The sequence below is a fragment of the Triturus cristatus genome, chromosome 5_2, assembly GCF_964204655.1.
Source record: "Triturus cristatus chromosome 5_2, aTriCri1.1, whole genome shotgun sequence".
Taxonomy (NCBI): Eukaryota; Metazoa; Chordata; class Amphibia; order Caudata; family Salamandridae; genus Triturus; species Triturus cristatus.
Genome location: NC_140588.1, coordinates 777,709,489 through 777,731,134, shown reverse-complemented (window position 1 = coordinate 777,731,134; position 21,646 = coordinate 777,709,489). Strand labels below are relative to the sequence as shown.

General features: G+C 49.8%; 1 protein-coding gene across 1 annotated transcript in view; it reads left to right on the top strand.

Moving 5' to 3' along the window:
- The window catches only part of FRMD7 (FERM domain containing 7), a 669,715-nt gene that overhangs the window by 205,846 nt on the left and 442,223 nt on the right, over positions 1 to 21,646 (top strand). The window lies entirely within an intron of this gene.

Below are 21,646 nucleotides of genomic sequence, written 5' to 3'. Positions count from 1 at the left end.
ACACCTGTTATTTACAGTGCTTAGTAATAGAAGTGAGTTATAAAGCAGCGTATCAAGCTAATAATATTTACTACCCCTCACAGTTACCTCTTGGCCCAGACTTTAAAGTAACTTTGACCCATTTGTCTACAGCCCCCGACATTATACAGCCCAGCCCTGCCAGACTGTGAGTTTCCAGAGTGACGTTTATCCAGTCTCATCACTGTACAAAAGAGACACATTCTACACAATCACAGGCTTGCTATAAGGTGAAATTGGCATTTAGCATACTCTGGCTAAGTTAAAACACAGAGGGTCAGATTTACAAGCCCCTTACCTGACTTTTACGCCGCCGCTGCGTCACTTTTTGTGACGCAGCTGCAGCGTAAATGTTGCAGCCCATTTAGAACGTGACGCATTTAGGGAGATGCGTCACGTTGTAAAGCCCTGCGTCACATTATACCTGCGTCAGGTATAATGTATGCAGGGTGGACGTTTGTTGGACAGGCCTCACAGACGGCTCGCGCCCTCCCCGCTCGACAAGGCCAGGACTCCGGGCCACCTGGCATAACCCCGCGACCAGCACCTGTACCCTGTCCCCCGACGGACCCTCTGCCCTCGGACCCCTACTCATCACGGGGTCCAGCCCCACCGGCTTTCCCGGCCGGGTCAAGCCGCCATCTTGGACCCTGTACCACGCGGCCGCCTGGCCTCCCCTCGACCCTAACCCCGGGCCTGGCCGGCCCCGACATCCCGGCACCACTATCCGCCCAGGAGGTGAGCGGACCACTTGGCAGGTCAATGGGAGACCGAAGTGTCAAGGGCTCTCCCCCGCCAGGTGCCGATCGCTCCCAGCTCCCCCGGGCACTGGCTCCACCCCCTGCTGGGTGTCTGGACACCTTCATCCCGGACCCTCCGACCTCCAAGTGCGAGGGTCCGGACATCAAAGGGCACCAGCCCTATAACTGAGGCAGCTCCGGAGCAGGAAGGCAGTTGTATCCTGGAGTCGAGAGACACCGAGTGAACTCAACCCTGACGGTCTACTGGCGCTGCCGTAGCCCGCTCTTGTGAACCATCGTCCTGCCTGCTGGCGCTGCCGCGGCCTTCTGCAACCTTCATCTTCCTGGGACCTGCTGGCGCTGCCGCGGCCCGTGGTACCGACCATCCTCACCGGGACCTGCTGGCGCTGCCGCGGCCCTCTGCAACCTTCATCTTCCTGGGACCTGCTGGCGCTGCCGCGGCCCGTTGTAACGACCATCCTCACCGGGACCTGCTGGCGCTGCCGCGGACCGTTCATCTTCCAGGGACCTGCTGGCGCTGCCGCGGCCCGTTGTATCGACCTTCCGCACCGGGACCTGCTGGCGCTGCCGCGGCCCATACCACCTAACCACCACGCTCGAGGATTGTGAGCTCATCACCATCCCCTCCGAATTACCTGATTGGTAAATAGACTGTCCCGCTACCCCCTTCCCTACCTTACGAGACTCTAATCGAGGGGACCCCTGAGTCCAGACCTCCCTGTACCATTTTACCGTACCTTAAATAAGTGCCTATAAAGATCACTGAACCTTATCCGTGTGTGATATCTGTCTGTGGGGGGGAAGTTACTTGTCTGTACGATCGCTGGAGACGGCTCTCCCCGGAGACCTCTCCCCTTGACCCCGGCCGACCCTCCCGGTCCATCTACCTTTTCTAACATTGGTGGCCAGCGGCGCGATCCGAATCAACGCGTAATCGTACAGAGAGTAGCTCACCCCACGACAAAGCACGATGTCGACCAAAGATAGCAGCTCCACCGAGAAGTTCCAAATGGAGAAACTAGAGGAGTACAACCACCGCGAACTGAGACAATTTTGCATAGAACTTGGCATTGCTACCACTGGCCTGAGTACCAAGGATGACCTAAAGCACGCCCTTGAGTCGTGGACAGAAACGGGGGTCGCAAGACCCTCCGACCAAAACAGCGTTACACCAGAGGGGAACGCCACGACTCCCGAGGAACGGGGAACGGGCCTCTCACCGGAGGAAATACGAGAAAGAGACAGAGTCAGACTGCACGAATTAGAGATGGCACGACTCAAGATGGATGGGGAGCTCAAGTTGGCTGAACAGAAACTCAACCTCGAGCATATGCGGATTCGAGAGGAGCGAGAAGAAAAACAGAGACAGAGAGAGCTGGAAGAGAAAAAGATAACGCTCGAGCACGAGCGCCAATTGGCAGAGATAGAACTGCGCAAACAGCATAAGGACTTGGGGGTACCTGAAAGACCACACACCCCGGGACCAACTGAGAAAAAAGTTCACATCCCCAAGGATGTGGTCCGCGAGTATGTCCGAGAAGACGACATACAACAATGGTTTAAGGCCTATGAGATCGCAATGACCTCCCACCGGATCGACCGGAGTGATTGGGGAGCCGGACTTTGGGGGAGATTTATCAACGAGGGTCGCGATGCCCTGCTGCAGCTCCCCGATCACCAAATGTCGTCCTACGACCACATGAAGGCTGCCCTCCTCACCCGCTACGGCCTCACGCCCGAGATGTACCGCCAGAGGTTCAGGGATTGCACCCGGATCCCAGGTACCACTTGGGTGGAATACGTGAACTATTTCAGCCGGGCCTTCGAGGGTTGGATCAAGGGAAGTCAGGTCACCACCTACGAACAGCTCTTCAACCTCATGGTATGGGAACACCTGTCAAACAACTGCTTCGTCGAGCTCCGGCAGCACCTACTCGACAGTAAGCTGACTGACCCCCGGCAGCTCGCCGCCGAAGCTGACCGGTGGGAGAGCACCCGAGTGGGCCGGAAAGGGCCACACGACCAGAACAGAAGCAACCAAGGCCAGCACCGTCCTCGAGGAGGAGGAGGCCAGGGGCGGGGGAGAGACGCCTTGCCAGCAACAACCGTGGCCAGCACCCCGCCGCCGGCCGGCCGGGGCAACCCCCCGTTGCGGCCTGGGTACCGAGCCAACGTCACGTGCCACAGATGCCAGCGACTAGGCCACTACGCCAACGATCCGAACTGCCCGCTGAACCAAACGCCCAAACCCCGCCAGGTAGCTGCCGCTGCCCTGGGGGAGGAGCAGTCGTTGGAGGGTCCCGAGGAGAGTGAGCCGGACCAGCAAGGGTGGGAACCGGCCGCCATGGTCCTGGCATGCTTAGGGGGAAGAGACATGGTTCCGCGGGCTCCCCTACCCGCCAACACCAGGAAATACGGTCAGTGGGTGACCATTAATGGACAGAGAGCTGAGGCCTTGCGCGACACCGGCGCCAGCGTGACGGCCGTCCGCTGTCACCTGGTGAAGCCCGAGCAGATCTTGCCGAACATTCTCTGCCCCGTCCGCTCGGCAGATAACTCTGAAAGCATGTGCAAGATGGCCTGCGTCCCGTTTGAATGGGGAGGGGTCTCCGGCCTACTGAAAGTGACGGTCCGGGACGATGCCCCCGTGGACTGCCTCCTGGGGAATGACCTCGAGAGTTCCCCGTGGGCCACCGTCGAGAGAAGAGAGCACTTGGGGATGCTGGGCCTCCCGGACTGGGCCTGCATAACCACCCGATCCATGGCCGGCCGGGCCGCCCCCCGATCAGAAGAAACCGAATGGCCGGCACCTCCGCCCCCGGTTGCCCCCGTAGAGGACAACGGCGAGGCCGACCTCCCAGACCCGGCCCCCGAAGAAAACGCGCAACCCCAGGACCTTCCGGATCTGGCTCAGTGGCGGCAAGAAGGGGGGCCCACCCAAGAACAGTTCCGCCAGGAGCAAAAGACCTGTCCCTCCCTCGAGGGACTTCGCCAACAAGCCAGCACCCAAGCCGCCGGGGACACCACCGGAACCCACTGGGTCTACTGGGATAACGACCTGCTCTACAGCGAGCAAAGAATCGCCGAGCTGGGGGCCAGTCGAGTTCTGGTGGTACCGCTCCGCTTCCGAGACTTTCTACTCAACCTAGCCCACGATGTCCCCCTGGCTGGGCACCTGGGCCAAGATAAAACGTACAGTCGACTGGTGACCCACTTTTTCTGGCCAAAAATGAGGAATGACGTCCAGAACCACTGCCGATCGTGCCCCACATGCCAAGCAAGCGGGAAGAGTGGCCGGAAGCTTAAGGCCCCTCTACAACCCTTCCCGGTGGTCACCACCCCGTTCGAGAGGGTGGGGATAGACATTGTGGGGCCGCTGGACCCTCGCACGGCACAAGGACACAGGTTCATCTTGGTACTAGTGGACCATGCCACCCGCTATCCCGAGGCGGTGCCCCTACGGACCGTGACCGCTCCAGTGGTTGGCCGGGCCCTGATGGGGATCTTCTCCCGGGTAGGCTTCCCCCGAGAAGTCGTCAGCGACCGAGGTACGAACTTCATATCGAAGTACATGAAGTCCCTCTGGCAACAATGCGGGGTCACATACAGATTCACGACCCCCTATCACCCCCAAGGAAACGGACTAGTGGAGCGGTTCAACCGCACTCTCAAAGGGATGATTGGGGGATTGGAAGAGCCCCTCCGTCGCCAGTGGGATGTACTGCTCCCGTGCCTCCTCTTCGCCTACCGAGAAGTACCCCAGAAGTCCCTCGGCTTTAGCCCCTTTGAACTCCTATACGGACACCCTGTGCGAGGGCCCCTCAGCCTCGTGAAGGAGGGCTGGGAGTTGGCCCCCCTAACGACCCCTCCAGACGTCTTCAAATACCTCCTGGCCTTACGAAACCAGACCCGGCGCTTCAGGGAGATTGCCAAGGCGAACCTCGAGGCCAGCCAGGAAGACATGAAGAGGTGGTATGACCACAATGCCTCCTCCGTGGAATTCGAGCCGGGGCAGCAAGTATGGGTAATGTCCCCCACCGAACCGTGTGCCCTGCAAGATAAGTGGACGGGGCCCTTCAAAGTGGTCGAGCGCAAAAGCCCCGTCACTTATCTCATCGACCTGGGGACCTCCCGGAACCCCCTTCGGGTCCTCCACACCAACCGGCTCAAACCGCACTTTGTGCGCTCCGAACTAAGCCTCTTGATGGCTACGGACAGTGGCACAGAAGAAGACTCCGAGCCCCTCCCGGATCTCCTGAAGACTCACGAGAAGGACGGGTCCGTAGATGGGGTCCGGCTCTCTGACGCCCTCACTACGGAGCAACGACAGGACTGCCGGGACCTCCTGCTGCAGTACGCTGCCCTGTTCTCCCTCACCCCCGGGGTCACCCCCTGGTGTTTGCACGACGTAGACACCGGGGACAGTCCCCCTGTCCGGCACCGGGCCTACCGCGTACCAGATCGGGTACGGGCCTGCATACAGGAGGAAGTGGCCAAGATGCTCACGATCGGGGTCATCGAGCCCTCGGACAGTCCCTGGGCCAGCCCGGTCGTACTAGTCCCCAAAGCCGCTGCCCCCGGCACCGCACCTGAACTGAGATTCTGCGTCGACTACCGGGGCTTGAACGCTGTCACCCGGACCGACGCTCATCCCATCCCCCGAGCAGACGAGCTGATCGACCGGCTGGGGGCCGCCCGCTACCTTAGTATCTTCGACCTAACGGCGGGCTACTGGCAAATCGGCCTCACACCCAGGGCTCAGGAACGGTCGGCCTTCTCCACCCCCGATGGCCACTATCAATTTAAGGTCATGCCCTTTGGCATGAAGAATGCCCCCGCCACGTTCCAACGCCTTGTGAACCAGGTCTTGACGGGGCTTGAAGAATTCAGCGCTGCCTACCTGGACGATATCGCTGTGTACAGCCGCCACTGGTCCGACCACCTCCGTCACCTCCAAGAGGTCCTACAAGCCCTCCAGCGGGCCGGCCTCACCATTAAGGCCGGCAAGTGCCAGATTGGCCAAGGGTCTGTGACCTACCTGGGGCACCAAGTGGGGAGCGGGCTGGTGGCCCCCCTACAACTTAAGATTGCTGCCATCCAGGCCTGGCAGCCCCCCGTCACCCAGACCGAGGTCCGAGCCTTCTTGGGGCTCACCGGCTACTACCGGCGGTTCGTGAAGGAATACGGCAGCATCGTGGGGCCCCTCACGGGTCTCACATCCAAGAACCAGCCAAAGCGGGTCAATTGGACTCCGGACTGTCAAGCGGCCTTCGAGGAGCTGAAGGCCGCCCTGTGCACCGCCCCGGTGCTCCGGGCCCCCGATTACAGTCGGGAGTTTGTGGTGCAGACCGACGCCTCCGACCACGGCATCGGAGCCGTCCTCTCTCAGTTGAACCCCGAAGGTCAGGACCAGCCGGTGGCCTTCATCAGTCGACGTCTCCTGGCCCGAGAACAGCGTTGGAGCACCCTCGAGAGGGAAGCCTTCGCAGTGGTGTGGGCCCTCAAAAAGCTCCGGCCCTATCTCTTCGGTACCCACTTCCGGGTACAGACCGACCATCGACCCCTGCAATGGCTGATGCAGATGCGGGGGGAGAACCCAAAACTCTTGCGCTGGTCCATTTCCCTGCAGGGAATGGACTTCACTGTGGAGCACCGACCGGGCCGAGACCACGCCAACGCGGATGGCCTGTCCCGCTTTTTCCGCCTCGACGAAGAGAGTCCCCAAGGGGATGGGTGACTCTCCCCGCCTTCAGCTGGGGGGGACGCATGTTGGACAGGCCTCACAGACGGCTCGCGCCCTCCCCGCTCGACAAGGCCAGGACTCCGGGCCACCTGGCATAACCCCGCGACCAGCACCTGTACCCTGTCCCCCGACGGACCCTCTGCCCTCGGACCCCTACTCATCACGGGGTCCAGCCCCACCGGCTTTCCCGGCCGGGTCAAGCCGCCATCTTGGACCCTGTACCACGCGGCCGCCTGGCCTCCCCTCGACCCTAACCCCGGGCCTGGCCGGCCCCGACATCCCGGCACCACTATCCGCCCAGGAGGTGAGCGGACCACTTGGCAGGTCAATGGGAGACCGAAGTGTCAAGGGCTCTCCCCCGCCAGGTGCCGATCGCTCCCAGCTCCCCCGGGCACTGGCTCCACCCCCTGCTGGGTGTCTGGACACCTTCATCCCGGACCCTCCGACCTCCAAGTGCGAGGGTCCGGACATCAAAGGGCACCAGCCCTATAACTGAGGCAGCTCCGGAGCAGGAAGGCAGTTGTATCCTGGAGTCGAGAGACACCGAGTGAACTCAACCCTGACGGTCTACTGGCGCTGCCGTAGCCCGCTCTTGTGAACCATCGTCCTGCCTGCTGGCGCTGCCGTGGCCTTCTGCAACCTTCATCTTCCTGGGACCTGCTGGCGCTGCCGCGGCCCGTGGTACCGACCATCCTCACCGGGACCTGCTGGCGCTGCCGCGGCCCTCTGCAACCTTCATCTTCCTGGGACCTGCTGGCGCTGCCGCGGCCCGTTGTAACGACCATCCTCACCGGGACCTGCTGGCGCTGCCGCGGACCGTTCATCTTCCAGGGACCTGCTGGCGCTGCCGCGGCCCGTTGTATCGACCTTCCGCACCGGGACCTGCTGGCGCTGCCGCGGCCCATACCACCTAACCACCACGCTCGAGGATTGTGAGCTCATCACCATCCCCTCCGAATTACCTGATTGGTAAATAGACTGTCCCGCTACCCCCTTCCCTACCTTACGAGACTCTAATCGAGGGGACCCCTGAGTCCAGACCTCCCTGTACCATTTTACCGTACCTTAAATAAGTGCCTATAAAGATCACTGAACCTTATCCGTGTGTGATATCTGTCTGTGGGGGGGAAGTTACTTGTCTGTACGATCGCTGGAGACGGCTCTCCCCGGAGACCTCTCCCCTTGACCCCTGCCGACCCTCCCGGTCCATCTACCTTTTCTAACAACGTTCCCATGCAAAAAGCCATGTAGAACTGACTCAGTGAAATCTACAAGATTTCACTGCGTCACTCTGCGCCTTCACTGCGTCAAAATCCCTACGCCTGCTCAGAGCAGGCATAAGGAATGACGCAGGGCTTTTTGAATGGGACTCACCCATCTACTGTGGTGCATTGCTGGAGTTGCGTCACTTTCATGAGCAACTGCAGCAATGCGTCACTTTTGCGCCAACAAATGCGTCAGAATTTCTGAGGCATCAGTCAATCCTTGGGCCATGGAGCACTGTATTGTAAATACAGCGCATCCATAGTGGCGCAAGGACATTCAGCACTCACTCAAGGAAACTGACGCATCTATGCAGATGCGTCAGTTCCTTGTAAATCTGCCCCCTAATCTCTGGTCGCCCCTTGGTAGCTGTGGCACAAGCAACAGGTAATCCGACAGATAAATGCGCTGTACCAACAATATTAAGTCAAGAAAATGCAATAAAATTCCCAAAACAATTTATAAAAATCAACTTGGAAAAAATATTCCTCCAAAATGATTAAAATCGGATAAATTAAACCAGAGACATGAAACTTTAATATTTTAATGGAACAAGTGCCTAGAAAGCAAAACACCAACGTAAAATATCAGCTCATGGTTGGCTGGGACATAGGCAGAATTTCAGTTCGACTGTGATGGTATAGAGGTCAGATAAACCAAGTGAGCAGAGTCACACCAAAGTTTTTACTCTGGGAGCTCAAAGTCTTCCAGCGGGTCAAGGTCCAGTGGTGAATAAAATGAGGGTCCCAGAAGGTGGATTTATTGATGTCGAGCTCCCGCTGAACCCATTGATTATGGCACCATAAGCTCCGAGTGTGACAACGATGGCTTTTAGTGTCACTGGGATATATTTGCCACCACACCCCGTATAGGGCTGTAGTTTTGAACTTTTTTGATTCTGAAAATATACCATATAGGATAGATTGCGGCATACATAGAGTGAAGACTGCTCATCTTCGGGCTGCACTCAACTCTGCTGCTAGGCTCGTAACAGGTGCCAAAAAATACAACTATATCACTCCTGACCTGTTGTCCTTGAACTGGCTGCCATATGAAGCTCGGATACAATTAAAAATTGCATGCATGGCACACAAAGCCATTCACTTCAATACCCCACTGTACCTCGCTCAGAAACTGGAGCGCTCATGCGGTTCGAGAGCCTTCAGAAGCGCCAGCACCCTATTGCTCAAACCACAAAAAATTCAAGAAGAAAAAAACCTACAATCGAGCTTTCTCAGGTAGGAATCCCTTCACTTTATATGACTGTGTATTTTTTTTGCTTTGTTGGTTCTGTTTTTGATTGTTTGTATCCCTCTTGATGTATACACTGTAAAGCGTTGATACCCGCGGTGGTCATGTTTGCGCTATAGAAAACTTTCAAAATAAAGTACTATGGTGAAACATACAAATTGCACTCAGCATGTGAATCATGCAAGATGTTTCACGATGGTGAATCCTTATCAGCTCCTCCAGCCAACTTGTGAGCAATTTCTACCTCATATCTATTTCATGAATGTGTTTTTTGTTATCTATGCGTTTATTTACCCAGTTATGATTGTTAATCTGCTGCATATTCCCTCCTTACCTGGGCCCCGGTTTGTCCATTTTATCTTTATGACAAGAGCAGTCACTGCTTTTCCTGAGTATCATCTACTCTTAGTTTACTGTGTTATTCACATCTCCTGACGTATAACCTTTAGTACTGCTTTGTGCACCATCAAGACCAATAACCTGATTTCCTACCCAGAATTGTAATTGAACTGCTTGAGTTTTCTGATATACCAGGTGAATCTGCCCCACATTACTGTTATTATTACTATCTTACTCCCTGCCCAGCGCAATATACATTTTGTGCACTCTGGGCTCTCTTTCTGAACCATTCTTATACATGCACCTATATGACTTAAGCCACATGCTTGCCCATTGATCACTACATGCATGAGTTAGAATAATCCTCTACAAACATACTAATATATCTTCCTAATAATTAATAAATATTCAAGATCCAATCTGAAACAGAGTCTCTATTTAGCTGTTCCCTTGTATAGCTGTCCAAAGCAAACACAAGGAGATGATGGACGGAGGGCTGAAACTTTTCAGACACTCACCCCCAGTCACATATCTGGGTTAAATCCATCATCGTTATTTAGCTCACTTCGCCACTCCAGTTGAGACACAGCTTTTTGCAAATCAGTCTTGACCCTGTGCCTCATGGGAACAGTCCAGCCCGAACTGCCAAGCCATGTATTACCTGGACCGGGAACAAGCATCCTGGGACCGGTTTCGGGCTAACAGCCCTCATCAGCCAGGCTAGCTTGAATCCAGTGGAAAAGTGAGCAAGGGACCCACGTCTGGGCATACCCTGCCAACTTAGGGCAAACAAATCAAACACAAGGAGATGATGGATGGAGCTCTAAAACTTTTCAGACACTCACCCCCAGTCACAGATCTGGGTTGAATCCATCATTGTTCTGTAGCTCACTTCGTCACCCTAGTTCAGACACAGCTATATGCAAATCAGTCTTGACCCTGTGCCTCATGGGAACAGTCCAGCCCAAACTGCCAAGCCATGTTTTCCCTGGACCGTAAACAAGCATCCTGGGACTGGTTTCGGGCTAACAGCCCTCATCAGCCAGGCTAGATTAAATCCAGTGGCAAAGTGAGCAAGGGACCCACGTCTGAGCGTACCCTGCCCACTTATGGCAAACAAAGCAAACACAAGGAGATGATGGACGGATCGCTGAAACTTTTCAGAGACTCACCCCCAGTCATGTATGGCTGTTTCATCTAAAAAAATAAATTTTAATTACTAAATGATACTCACCCACCCTCATCTATATATTGCAATGTCTGAAGTAAAGATTTCTGAAATACACAGCCAACAAGCAGCCTTTCTTCCTACCCAAGCCTTATTAATTTCTTCCCCCAGAATACTTTACAAATCTCTCTCCTGGTCAATTCCTATCCTCATTTACCAATGTTACGGTAACTGCACCATCCCCTTTGAGACTTATCTTCACACTGTATTGCTCTCCACTAAGATCTTCATAGAAGAACTTCACCTAGTTCTTGGCTCCACCCTATGTTATACCACTTAGTACCAGTCTTAGGAGACCTTAATTGTAACCAGAAGTCACCTTCCACTGTACTTAATTCAAACAGCTACTATCAATTCATTTTTCCATAATACCAACATGCTTTCCATTCATGCTCTCATTCAGTCTCTCAACAACATTCTAGTCTCTGATTTGTTTACTCACTCCTATCCAATAATGGAGCCTTCTCCTAGGGAATTTTGACACACATGAAAACCAACATCCATTACTCCTATTTCCATATTCATCTTTGTGCCCTGGGCACCCCCATTTGTTTGCTGACTGGTACCGGTGGTAACTGACTCTGCCTGTCTCTGGGCTCTGCCTAACCAGGCCCAGGACCAGTGCTATGCTGAAAACACACCTAGAATACAGTGAAAACACCTACATACACTAGGGTACACTATGGGTTAGGGTACCCCTATGATTGGCATGACCTCCCCTCTAATGCCCTAGTACATATTAGGGCAGGGGGATCAAAACTATCTTTAAGTCCTCAGTATATAATAGGGCATGGCAGTTTAGAGGCCAGTAGCTCATTCTGCACTTGCATGTGTACATTGCTGAGGCCAGTTTAAAAGCAGCCCTGCGTTGCAGGACTGCGTTTAACATGTACATTGTGCCCAAACTCGACTTTGGTGTTTGGGGCACTTACAAATTAATAAACTATATTATTTTGGCATATTAGGTACCCCCAGGGTCACCCCTATGTGTCCCAGTGGTGGGAGGGTCAGGTACCTTTAAGGAGGACCCTTATAAAATAGGGTTTATATGCTTTGGGTTTAATAAAATTTCTCAATCCACTTTACACATTGTAGTAAAGTGCTTCCCAAAATCGACTTTTGTGCTAGGAACACTGTGGAGTGAGGATCTGCAATATTCTTGCATATTCCGAACCCCTAAAGTCTACCCTAGTTGTTTCAAGGGTGAGCGGCCTGTAGTTATAGGCAGGGTCCTTATTAAAGATGTTTTGTAAGCCCTGTTGTTGGAGAAAGTGCTCAGTTCCTTTTCGCTATTGCAGATCCCCAGCCACACAGGTTGACAAGAAGTTATTAATTAATAACTCCCGTCAACTACCACAGAAAAATATAATTCAAGAACTTACTAGAATGGCATTGATAAATCGAACAATATGCTATTGTTGAATTTATCCTAAAAAGTACGGACAAGAAGTTATAAGACTTTCTTGTCTGTAAGCTAAAATTCAGCCTTCCAGTGATCTGTCCTGATTGGTCATAGTTAGGTAAATTAGCCAGGCTATTTTGATAATGTGATAAGTAGCCCCTGGGTTGAAGGAGACTTTCTGGGAGGAGAGAGTTCTGCTACATATGAATGGCAGAGCAAGGAGGAGGGGTTATAAACAATGATCTTCAAAAGAAGGAGACAGGCAGAAGAAACCAGTTTCATTTACACCCCTACTCTTAGAACCCAGCCAGATGGCATGCTTAAGGAAGGAATGTGCAGATGCCAGGGGGAGGGAGAATATGGAGATGAGCCGTCCTGGAGGTTGGTTTAGCCAGCTCTTGCCTCTCTGCTGAGACTTCAGCCATATTAAATGTTGAATACATAGTGCTTTCTGGGAGACAATTGTGCCACACTTTGAAGGAAATTGTCATGCTTTGGGGTGTTGCCCTACACCTACCTCATTTGACAGGAATGCCCTCCTGTGTGACCTCAGAGAACCCTTAATAAGTATCTGAGAGGGGCACTGCCTCTCAGATCTTCTGCTTGAAACAAGAGGAAGAAGAAAGGTTTATACTGAGAAGTTTGACATGCTGAGATGTTTAAATTGCATCAACCAGGCCCTGCACTCTGACTGACTGCGCCTGTTGTACAATCTGGAACTACAGCCCTGTGGACCTAACTTACTTCAAAAGGACTAAAGAGTGGACTCCCTGCAAGCTACAGGTTAACAGAGCTAAACTGGAGCATCACTACCAAGAATCCCCAGCCTGGAGGGCTACCAGTGGATTTGCAAGGGTTTTGTCCAATTGGATTGTAGGAATTGAAGTCCCAAATGTTTATGGACCATCTTTGAGCTTCCAGACCCTTGGAGTAAGTTTTGGACACTTTGGGTCCCTCAAAAGAACTTCAGAAAGAAGTTCCAGAAGTTTGAAGAACTTTGGAGCAACTTTGGAAAAAAGCTCCACAAGTGGACCGACTCAACATGACCAGCCAAGCCGGTGACCCTCAACAGAGTGCCGGCCTGCTGTCCGGGAGCTGGAGAAAACCCAAACCGGCGAACCCTCACCAAAGCTGGCCTTTTGAAGAGCATCTAGGGACCTCGGGAGAAAAAGGCTCTGTAAAAGTTTCTAAGTCCGAACGTGGGAAAGGTGACCAGGACCAACCACGAGAGTTAAGCAGCCCATCTTCAACCGCAAGCTGGCCTGGATCTCTGGTTCGTCCCACTGGAAAGCTCCAGAGATCTGACTTCCATAGGTAGGACCAGGAGCTCATGGCAAAGCAATCTGGTGAACCTTCACCGAATCAGGACTGGCTGAGAGCTTCGAGGGACCGAGGGCTCTATCACGGTCAGCCTAAAACTTTGAGTTTGTCCCAGTCTAGTACGACCAAATGTCCCAATCGCGCTATAGGTTTCTATGTGCTATATAGTGCGAAATCTTTGAAAATGTATATCTCCGATTCCATACATTGGATTTTTTTTTGTTTAGGTGTCATTTTAAAGTTAAAAACATTTCTTATTATTATGAATTGGTGTTAGATTTTTATTCTGTGTTGTGTCTTAATTATGTGCTGAAATCCTTTACATACTTGTCTTTGAAGTTAAGCCAGCCTGCTTGCAGCCAAGCTACACAGGTTGAGCGTGGGAACATTTTTCTGAGACCTTAACTGAACCCTAGACTATGTTAATGACCTTATTGCCAGTGGCAGATGTATATTTGACACTACTAAGAGCCCACTGTCCAACACATATCTAAAACTTTTATTTCCATCAATAGCTACCTCAACCAGAACCAGATCCGTAAACTTTGCATGACACGTCTTTCGTCAGTTAAAACACCAAGTTCATATCATCTCTTAAATCACACTTTCCTCTCTGGATCATTGCCCTTCCACAAACTTAATGTTTTTAATCATCTGCATGATTAAAGATACATATACTCTGATGCCTTGCTTCTAGAAGGTGGGAGAAGGTTCCAGCAAGATGTGGTCAGTCCCAGGAGTTTCCTTCTACCCTTGCTCTGGCTCAAGACATCAGCAGTGAGTAAACGAGCACTTTGTGAGTGCTGCAGGGCACAACCTATACAAATGTAAAGTGTCAATATCTCTCACTCTCCCAGCCCAGGAAGACCATTCAATATACTGATGAATGCAGATGCAACCCTAATACACCCAGCCCTCGCTGTGTGATGGCTGTATGGAAAGTATGCACAAGCTGAGCTGTCCCTCTGCCCTAGACGTGGATTGGAGTCAGGCTGCAAAGCACATAAGCGGTATGAGCACAGAGAAATGCCAACTTTCTAAATGTTTTAGCAAAAAGAAGGGGACTGATTCAGTTAAGGACCATAAAGCCTAGAATCTATTAAACAGTGAAATTAAATGTTGCCTCTAGGACCACAAATTCGCTAATCTTATTCAATACGTAGGTCCAAACTCTTTACCTCCGTATCTGTTCAACAGAGGAACTAGGTTTCTCGTTTCAACTTGAGCTAGTGAATCAACAAACAAAACATAAATAATTCAAAATACTCAATATACAATGTTAGATATTTCAACAAAACAAATTTACTTCAGGTTTACTTCATATTTTTCTTTTTTTCTTTTTAAGTTTCAAAATTAGACCACATATGTTTTCATTCTGATGTTGCTTTACATATTAGTGCATAATTGCGATACAGAACAGATACAGAGGTAAAGAGTTTGGACCTACGTATTGAACTTCCTAAAAGTGGCATTTCTAAAATAGTAATAAAAAATCCACCAACTCCAGTAAGCGTGATCTTTCACTACTATTCCAAACATACCAAACATGACAGCGCTGCTCCTTTCAGATCAGAAATTACCACTGAAAAAGCTATCGGGGAATTCCCAATGCAAACCTATGAGAGGAGCAGGCCTCACAGCAGTGAGAAACCAAATAGGCTGTTTGTCACTACCAGGACATGCTACACAGCTAAGACACATTTCCTACCTTTTACCTACACAGCAACCTGCCCATAGGGCTAGCTAGGGCCTACCTTAGGATGACTTATATGTAGTAAAAGAGGAGTTTCAGATGTGGCAATCACTTTAAATGCCACGTCACTGAGGCAGTAAACTGTGCAGGCAGGCCCTGAGATGGGTTTGAAAGGCTACTTCTGTGGGTGCACAAGCAGCGCTTCAGGACCACTAGTAGAATTTAATTTACAGGCCCTGGGTATATGGGATACCACTGTACAAGGGGCTTACATGTAAATTAAATATGGCAAACAGTGTAGACCAGTGTAGACCAATCTTACCAAGTTTACACATGCACTTTAGCACTGATTATCATTGTAAAGTCCACAGAGTCAGAAAACCAACAAAAAGAGGTCAGAAAAAATACAGGAGGAAGGTAAAAAGTTCTGAAATAACCCTGCAAAATGGGCCAGGTCCAACACATAGGGGGTGGGGGGAAATAATGATGGATTGGGAAGAGACCCAAGTAATTACAAGTGGCTGAGATTAATTTGGGCTTTCTATTCATCACTTTTTTGTATACTTTAGTTTGTTGCTCTAAGTAGGACAGGTATGACCAGACATGGGTCCCGTGCACACTGGGTCACTGGAACCAAGCTGTACTCAGCTGATGAGGCCATAACTTGGGCAAATCACCCTGGATTGCTTGTGTACCAGTTCAGGGAGGATCTGGGTTGGCAGTTCTGGCTGGACTCTTCAGCCTGGAACAGGGTCAATACTGTTTTGCATATAGCTGGGCCCATACCTAGGTGACATGCTATGCAAAATACCGATGGATTAGTTTGTGGCCCGAGTAGTTACCAGTGACTGAGATTAATTCAAGCATTTCATTCATCACTTTTTTTAGGCTTAACTTAGAGGCATTGTGTAAAGTATTTAGGCAGCACTTCACACAGTAATAAAGACAAAACAAAAGACAAGAATGATCCATGCCAAGTTAGAAAAATAGAGTACATTTTATTAAATAAATCAAGACCAAACAACACAAATCCAAGAAGTAGACCTGGAGATATGCAATTTTAAAGATTTCAGTTAATATAGCACCAAAAAGCATAATGCGTCAACTGTGGATATCTGGTTGCATTAGACCGGTTCAAAGTCACAAGTTCAGGACGACTGCGATGGAGCATGGGCTGGCTAGAGGGACCCGGCTAGGCCCCCTGAACAAGAGTACTTGAAAGCGTGGTTGTGAAGAGTTGTGGAGTCCCGTGTTGAGGATGCGTTGCGCAGCTGAGGCGATGTGAGGTCCTGGTCGGAGATGCGTCCCACAGCGTTGGTTCCGAGGAGATGTGAGACTGCGATGCGAGGTCCTGCGTTGTCATTGAGGAGTCAGTGATGAAGGGACTTGCAATGTGAAGTCCTGCATTGAGGATGCATCGCACACAGGCTGGTTCAGAAGAAACTGTGGGGATTGTGATCTGAAGTCCTGCATCATCGTCGAGGCTGCGGTGATGAGAGGCTTGCAATGTGAGGGCCTGCATTCAAGAGGCATCGTGCAGTGACGGTTCCGGGCTGCGATGCAAAGTCTTTGCATCAGGAAATTTCATGCAGCAGAGGCAATGCTTTGGTTCACTCAGGTTTGCGTCATGCAGCAGAGGCGATGCAAAGGTTTTGCTGGATCCACAGCGGGATCGCCAGAGCACCTTCAGGCCCACTTCCAAGGGCCAGAACTGGGGTGGCAGCACTTGGTAGGGTAGGACTCACGGATGGCAGAGTTTGGTGCTTGGTTCAAGGTTGTTGGATTCTTTTCCGAGGCTCCAGTCAGAAGGCCAACCAAATAGCCCTTGGGGTCACTCTGGGGTCCTGGGATCAACTGATGCAGGCCCATTCCTTCTCACCCAAGCAAGAAGGAAGGTCTGCACAGCAGAGCAGCAGTCCTTCAGAGTAGCAGTCCAGCAGAGTGGCAGTCCTTTCAGCAGTACATCAGTCCTTCTTACGGGCAGAGTCCACAATTCCAAAAGTGTACTGAAGATTTGGGTCTAACCGTCCAAATTTATACCTCATGCTCACTTTGAAGTGGAGCAAGCTTCCAGAGGTGACCATCCCCCTGAGGTGTCAGACATCCCCTTCCTACCTGTCCTGGCACCAGCTTGTCTGGGGTCACAAAAGACTAGTGACGATACCTTTGTGAGAGTGCTCAGGCAGAGCCTTTGTGATATGCAAGTGTGGTAGGTGACAGCTCCTCCCTTTTGTTAACTTAGAGTGGGCCATCCTGCCAACACCTATCTTCCCTTTGTCTGACTGTCTGGGAGTAATGTACAAAGACCAACTGCCAGCTACACATAGTCATGTGACTCAGGATCGGACAAGAAAATGCCAACTTTTTAAAGTAGTTTTAAGAACTGTGATTAAAATCCGGCTTTACCATTAATGAGGGGTTTTAATTATAATTCTTTAGATACCAAACTCGACCTGTCTACCAACTCTCAATTGGAAGTAGCAGTTTATTAACTGTAGTATGATAACACCAGTGTTATGCCATGAGCGGGACAGGCCTAGCAGTAGTAATGGACACATTTAAGAGTTTTTCACTGCCACAACATGTCCTACTTTTTAAATACACTGCACCGTGTCCTATTAACTGTTTAGGGCCTATCCATGGGGTGACATATATGTATTAAAAAGTAAGGATTAAGACTGTCAAAAGTTTTATTTGGGTAGGTCAAAAATGCAGTTTAAAAACTGCACACACAGGCTGCAATGGCATACCTGAGACATGTTTGAAGGGCTACTTGAGTTGGTGGCACAATCAGTGCTGCAGGCCCTCTAGTAGAATTTAATTTTCAGGCCCTGGCCACATGTAGTAACATTTTACTAGGAACCTATGTGTAAATTAAGTAGACTAATTGGATGTAAGCCAATTCAATCATGTGTTACGGAGAGCGCAAAAGCACTCTAGCACTGGTTGGCAGAGGTAAAGTGTGCAGAGTCCTACAAGCCAAAAAAATGGGTTCAGAAAATAGAACGATAAAGGGAAAAAGTTTGGGATGACCTGCAGAAAGGGTCAAGTCCAGCACTCACGCTAGTCAATCTCTCTGCAATGTTTAAAATGGTCAATAACCCAACTCCGGTATCCACTTTCACCTCTCATGTAACTACAGGTTAACCATTATACGGTTTTCTCGCTATCTGAATGATTGTTCTTTCTGTGTACTGGTGCTTTTGACATCATCACTGACCCCTGCCTCTGTCTGTGTCACTCAAAGCCAGTAATAGGTCCATCTCTTTACCTAACCCTATTTGTTGATAGAATCCCCTCTCTTCGTTTCTGATTCTGTTTACATACCTAGTTAGCCTTTGGTTTTAAACATGTGCTTTAGATAACTTAAAGCCATATAGACATATCATTATCAATGTGCTTTAGGATTCGTGTGATAAAACGCTACCTTGTCTGTCGACAAAATGTTGATATTAATTGGTCTGGAAAACACATGTCTAAATCACAAACCACGTACTAAAAATCTTTTCTCTCAGGTGACTGCTTGGCCAGCAATCAGTCTTTGAAATTAGCACAAACATTTGTACTCTAACCTAGAAATATGTGTAGATAAAACAGAATTGACAAATAAAATTACATGTCGATTAACCTGAACCACATCTGGCCAGAAGGTTTCGTACCACCACCGACAGGACATAAGAGGCGGTCCGACCTCCCTCAGCCCTTTGGTCCGACTGCCGCATTATGATGCTGGCGGTTGGATCCTATACAGTCGGAGTCCACACCGCTGCTTCCACCAGGATCTCAGATCGTGACAGAGTGGCAGTCGGAGTCGCTGCCCTTAATTGTGGCAGTGCCAAGCCAGGGACTGCCATCGGGATTTGGATATCCCTTTCCAACAGATTTTTCATTGCGGGAACACCGCCATGTACAAGTTGTCAAAAAGGGATATTGGGAGCCCCCAAATAGGGCCACCGTCCCTCATAGTCCACTTGCCTCCATGCACCAGCAATCGTGTAAAGGAGCACTTTGTGACTGCCAGTTCAGCAGTCGCATCACAATGCGGTGGTCAAACTGCCACCTGATTGTCAGGCGGTCTCCTGACCACCGTGATTGCGGACGGCAGTCCAACTGCCCAACATCGTAATTGGCCCCTAAGTCTAACTGGAATAAAGGTTATGTGAGTCTTAACTGTTGGATGTCTAATGTAAGAACAGGTGAGCCCGAGGTGCATTTCTTTCTATGTTGTTCGAGTTACAACGAGTACAATAAAAGGTAGCTGCAGCCTGTTCTTACTCAAGTGGGTGTTAGAAATGTTATATTGGCCATTTTGACCTGTAAACGTTTTTCTTAAATCCACTGATTTCATTTGTTACTGCCAAGTAGTAATGGACAAACACTGTTAAAATTATAGATGTGGCAGTTCATCTGCTCGTGCGTGGCACAATTGACATTTTGTAAACCGAATTTTCATGCTAATTTACTTTACTTGTTAATATTGTTAATGTAGTGTGCTATTAAGGACCCATGGGATCAAATAATACATTTGTGTTAATCTGCCTATAAGCCAGTGACACACGCATTTACTTCGCTGTCCCTGCCTTCAAATCTCTTTTTCAGTCATAAGTGAAATCTCATACTGCCTCACCGTTATTTCCCACTGGATGTGACAACACTCAGTGAAGCTAAATTCCTAAAAAAAAAATCACATAATTTCCACATGACATCATATCTGCTTATCACTGTTTCAGAAATTGAGGCCTTTGTTGAAGTCCAGTATGTGTGGAACGTCCTTAGTCACATATGTTGCTACTGCAGCAGATTTTTGCCCTATCTGTCTTTGCTGGCTGTAGAATTGTGTGCACTTTACCCCTGCTAACTAGTAGAGTAAGGTGTCTGTGCTCCCACTTGTAACATGGTTGCATTGGCATAATCTCAATTGGCATATTTAAATCTCACTAGTGGACTGCAGCACCTACTGGGCCATCCGCTACAATGGCAGGGCAAACATGACTTCAGGCCTACAATTGTAGCCTGGCTGTAGCAGTTTGAAAATTGAAATTTTACCTGTCAAAATAAACCCTTTTGACAGGTCTAAACCCTCCTTATAAATATTAAAACCTCACATCAAGTAGGCCTAATAGCCCAGAAGTCAGAGTACATGCTATTTAAAGTAGGACATGTAGAGAGTTAATGTCAAACGTGTCTCTTAAATGACTAGAATACTATAGCAAAGCTGGCTGTTCATTGAGAAATACTAGGGAACACTATTAAATTCAATAATGCTATATTTTACCTGGAAACACCTAGAAATGTATTTGTTGGACTCTTTGAAACATTTATTAAAATACCCATTCACTAGTGAAGTCAGATTTTAAATAAATATTAAGTAAAAGGATATTTTAGAAAGCAAACATTTGCCTGTCTAAAGTCTCTAGAAGCGAATTCACAATAGCCTCCAGCTGCAGCCCTCTGAGTGCTCAAACAATAGATGTGGTGTGAACAAAGACAAAGACCTGGGTATAGGGAGGTAATTACTGTTACCCTGACAGGAGAACCACTTGGACAGTTCCGTAGGACTTAATTTATTTGAGAGTGCCCTCCCCATCACAGGCAGATATCAGATGACCCAATGGACCTTTTGTTAGACCTGGCAACTTTTGCTGTGGTTTCCCCTGTCTTTTTGCCTCTGACCTTCTGTTTTTGACTGTGTGCTCAATTTGTTTTTGCTGGTGTTAGGACTCTGGGCACTTTACCACTACTGACCAGTGTTAAAGTGCATGTGGTCTCTGTCTAAAATGTAATTGTTTTCTCCATGATTGTCATATTTGATTTACTAGTAAGTTCTGAGCAAAGTGAACCATGTGTGCCCAGGGCCTGTAAATCAAATGCTACACTGGGCAGCTCTGATTGTGCCACCCTCATGATTAGCCCTGCAAACATGTCTCAGGCCTGCCACTGCAGTGTCTGTGTGTGCAATTGTAAACCTCCATTTCAACCTGGCAAATGCACCCTCTTGCCAGGCCCAAACCTTGCCTTTTATTACATGCAAGTGACCCTTAAGGTAGGCCCATGATAGCCCCATGGGCAGTCTGCAGTGTTTTTAAAACATAGAATATGTACTGGTGTATTTTACATGTACTAGTAGTCAAATACTGCTAATTTTGTTTTTCACTACAGCAAAGCCTATCCCTCCCAAATGTTAGCATTGGAGCTGCCTTGTAACATCTTACAAGTGTATATGCCGATTGGGAGCTAATCGAAAATTAGGGGTTGGTGTCTCTGGACTCACAATTTGAAGCTACATCCTTTACTGAAGTTGGTTTTAAAATTGCAGGTCTGAAAATGCCACTTTTAGAAAGTTGCAAAAAGAACAGATATTGGACGGAATGCTGAACCAATCAAACATTCACCCCAATTCACAGAACTGGGTTAAATCCATTGTTTTATTGCAAGCCACACCAATCCAGTTTAGGCTCAGACATATGCAAATCAGTCTTGACACTGCCCCCCATGAGAACAGCCCGAACTGCCAGGCCAGGTCCTCCCTGGACCAGAAACAAGCATCCTGGGACCGGTTTTGGGGATTCACCCCCTCATCAGCCAGACTAACTTGAATCTGGTGGCATAGCCGACACTAGACCCACAT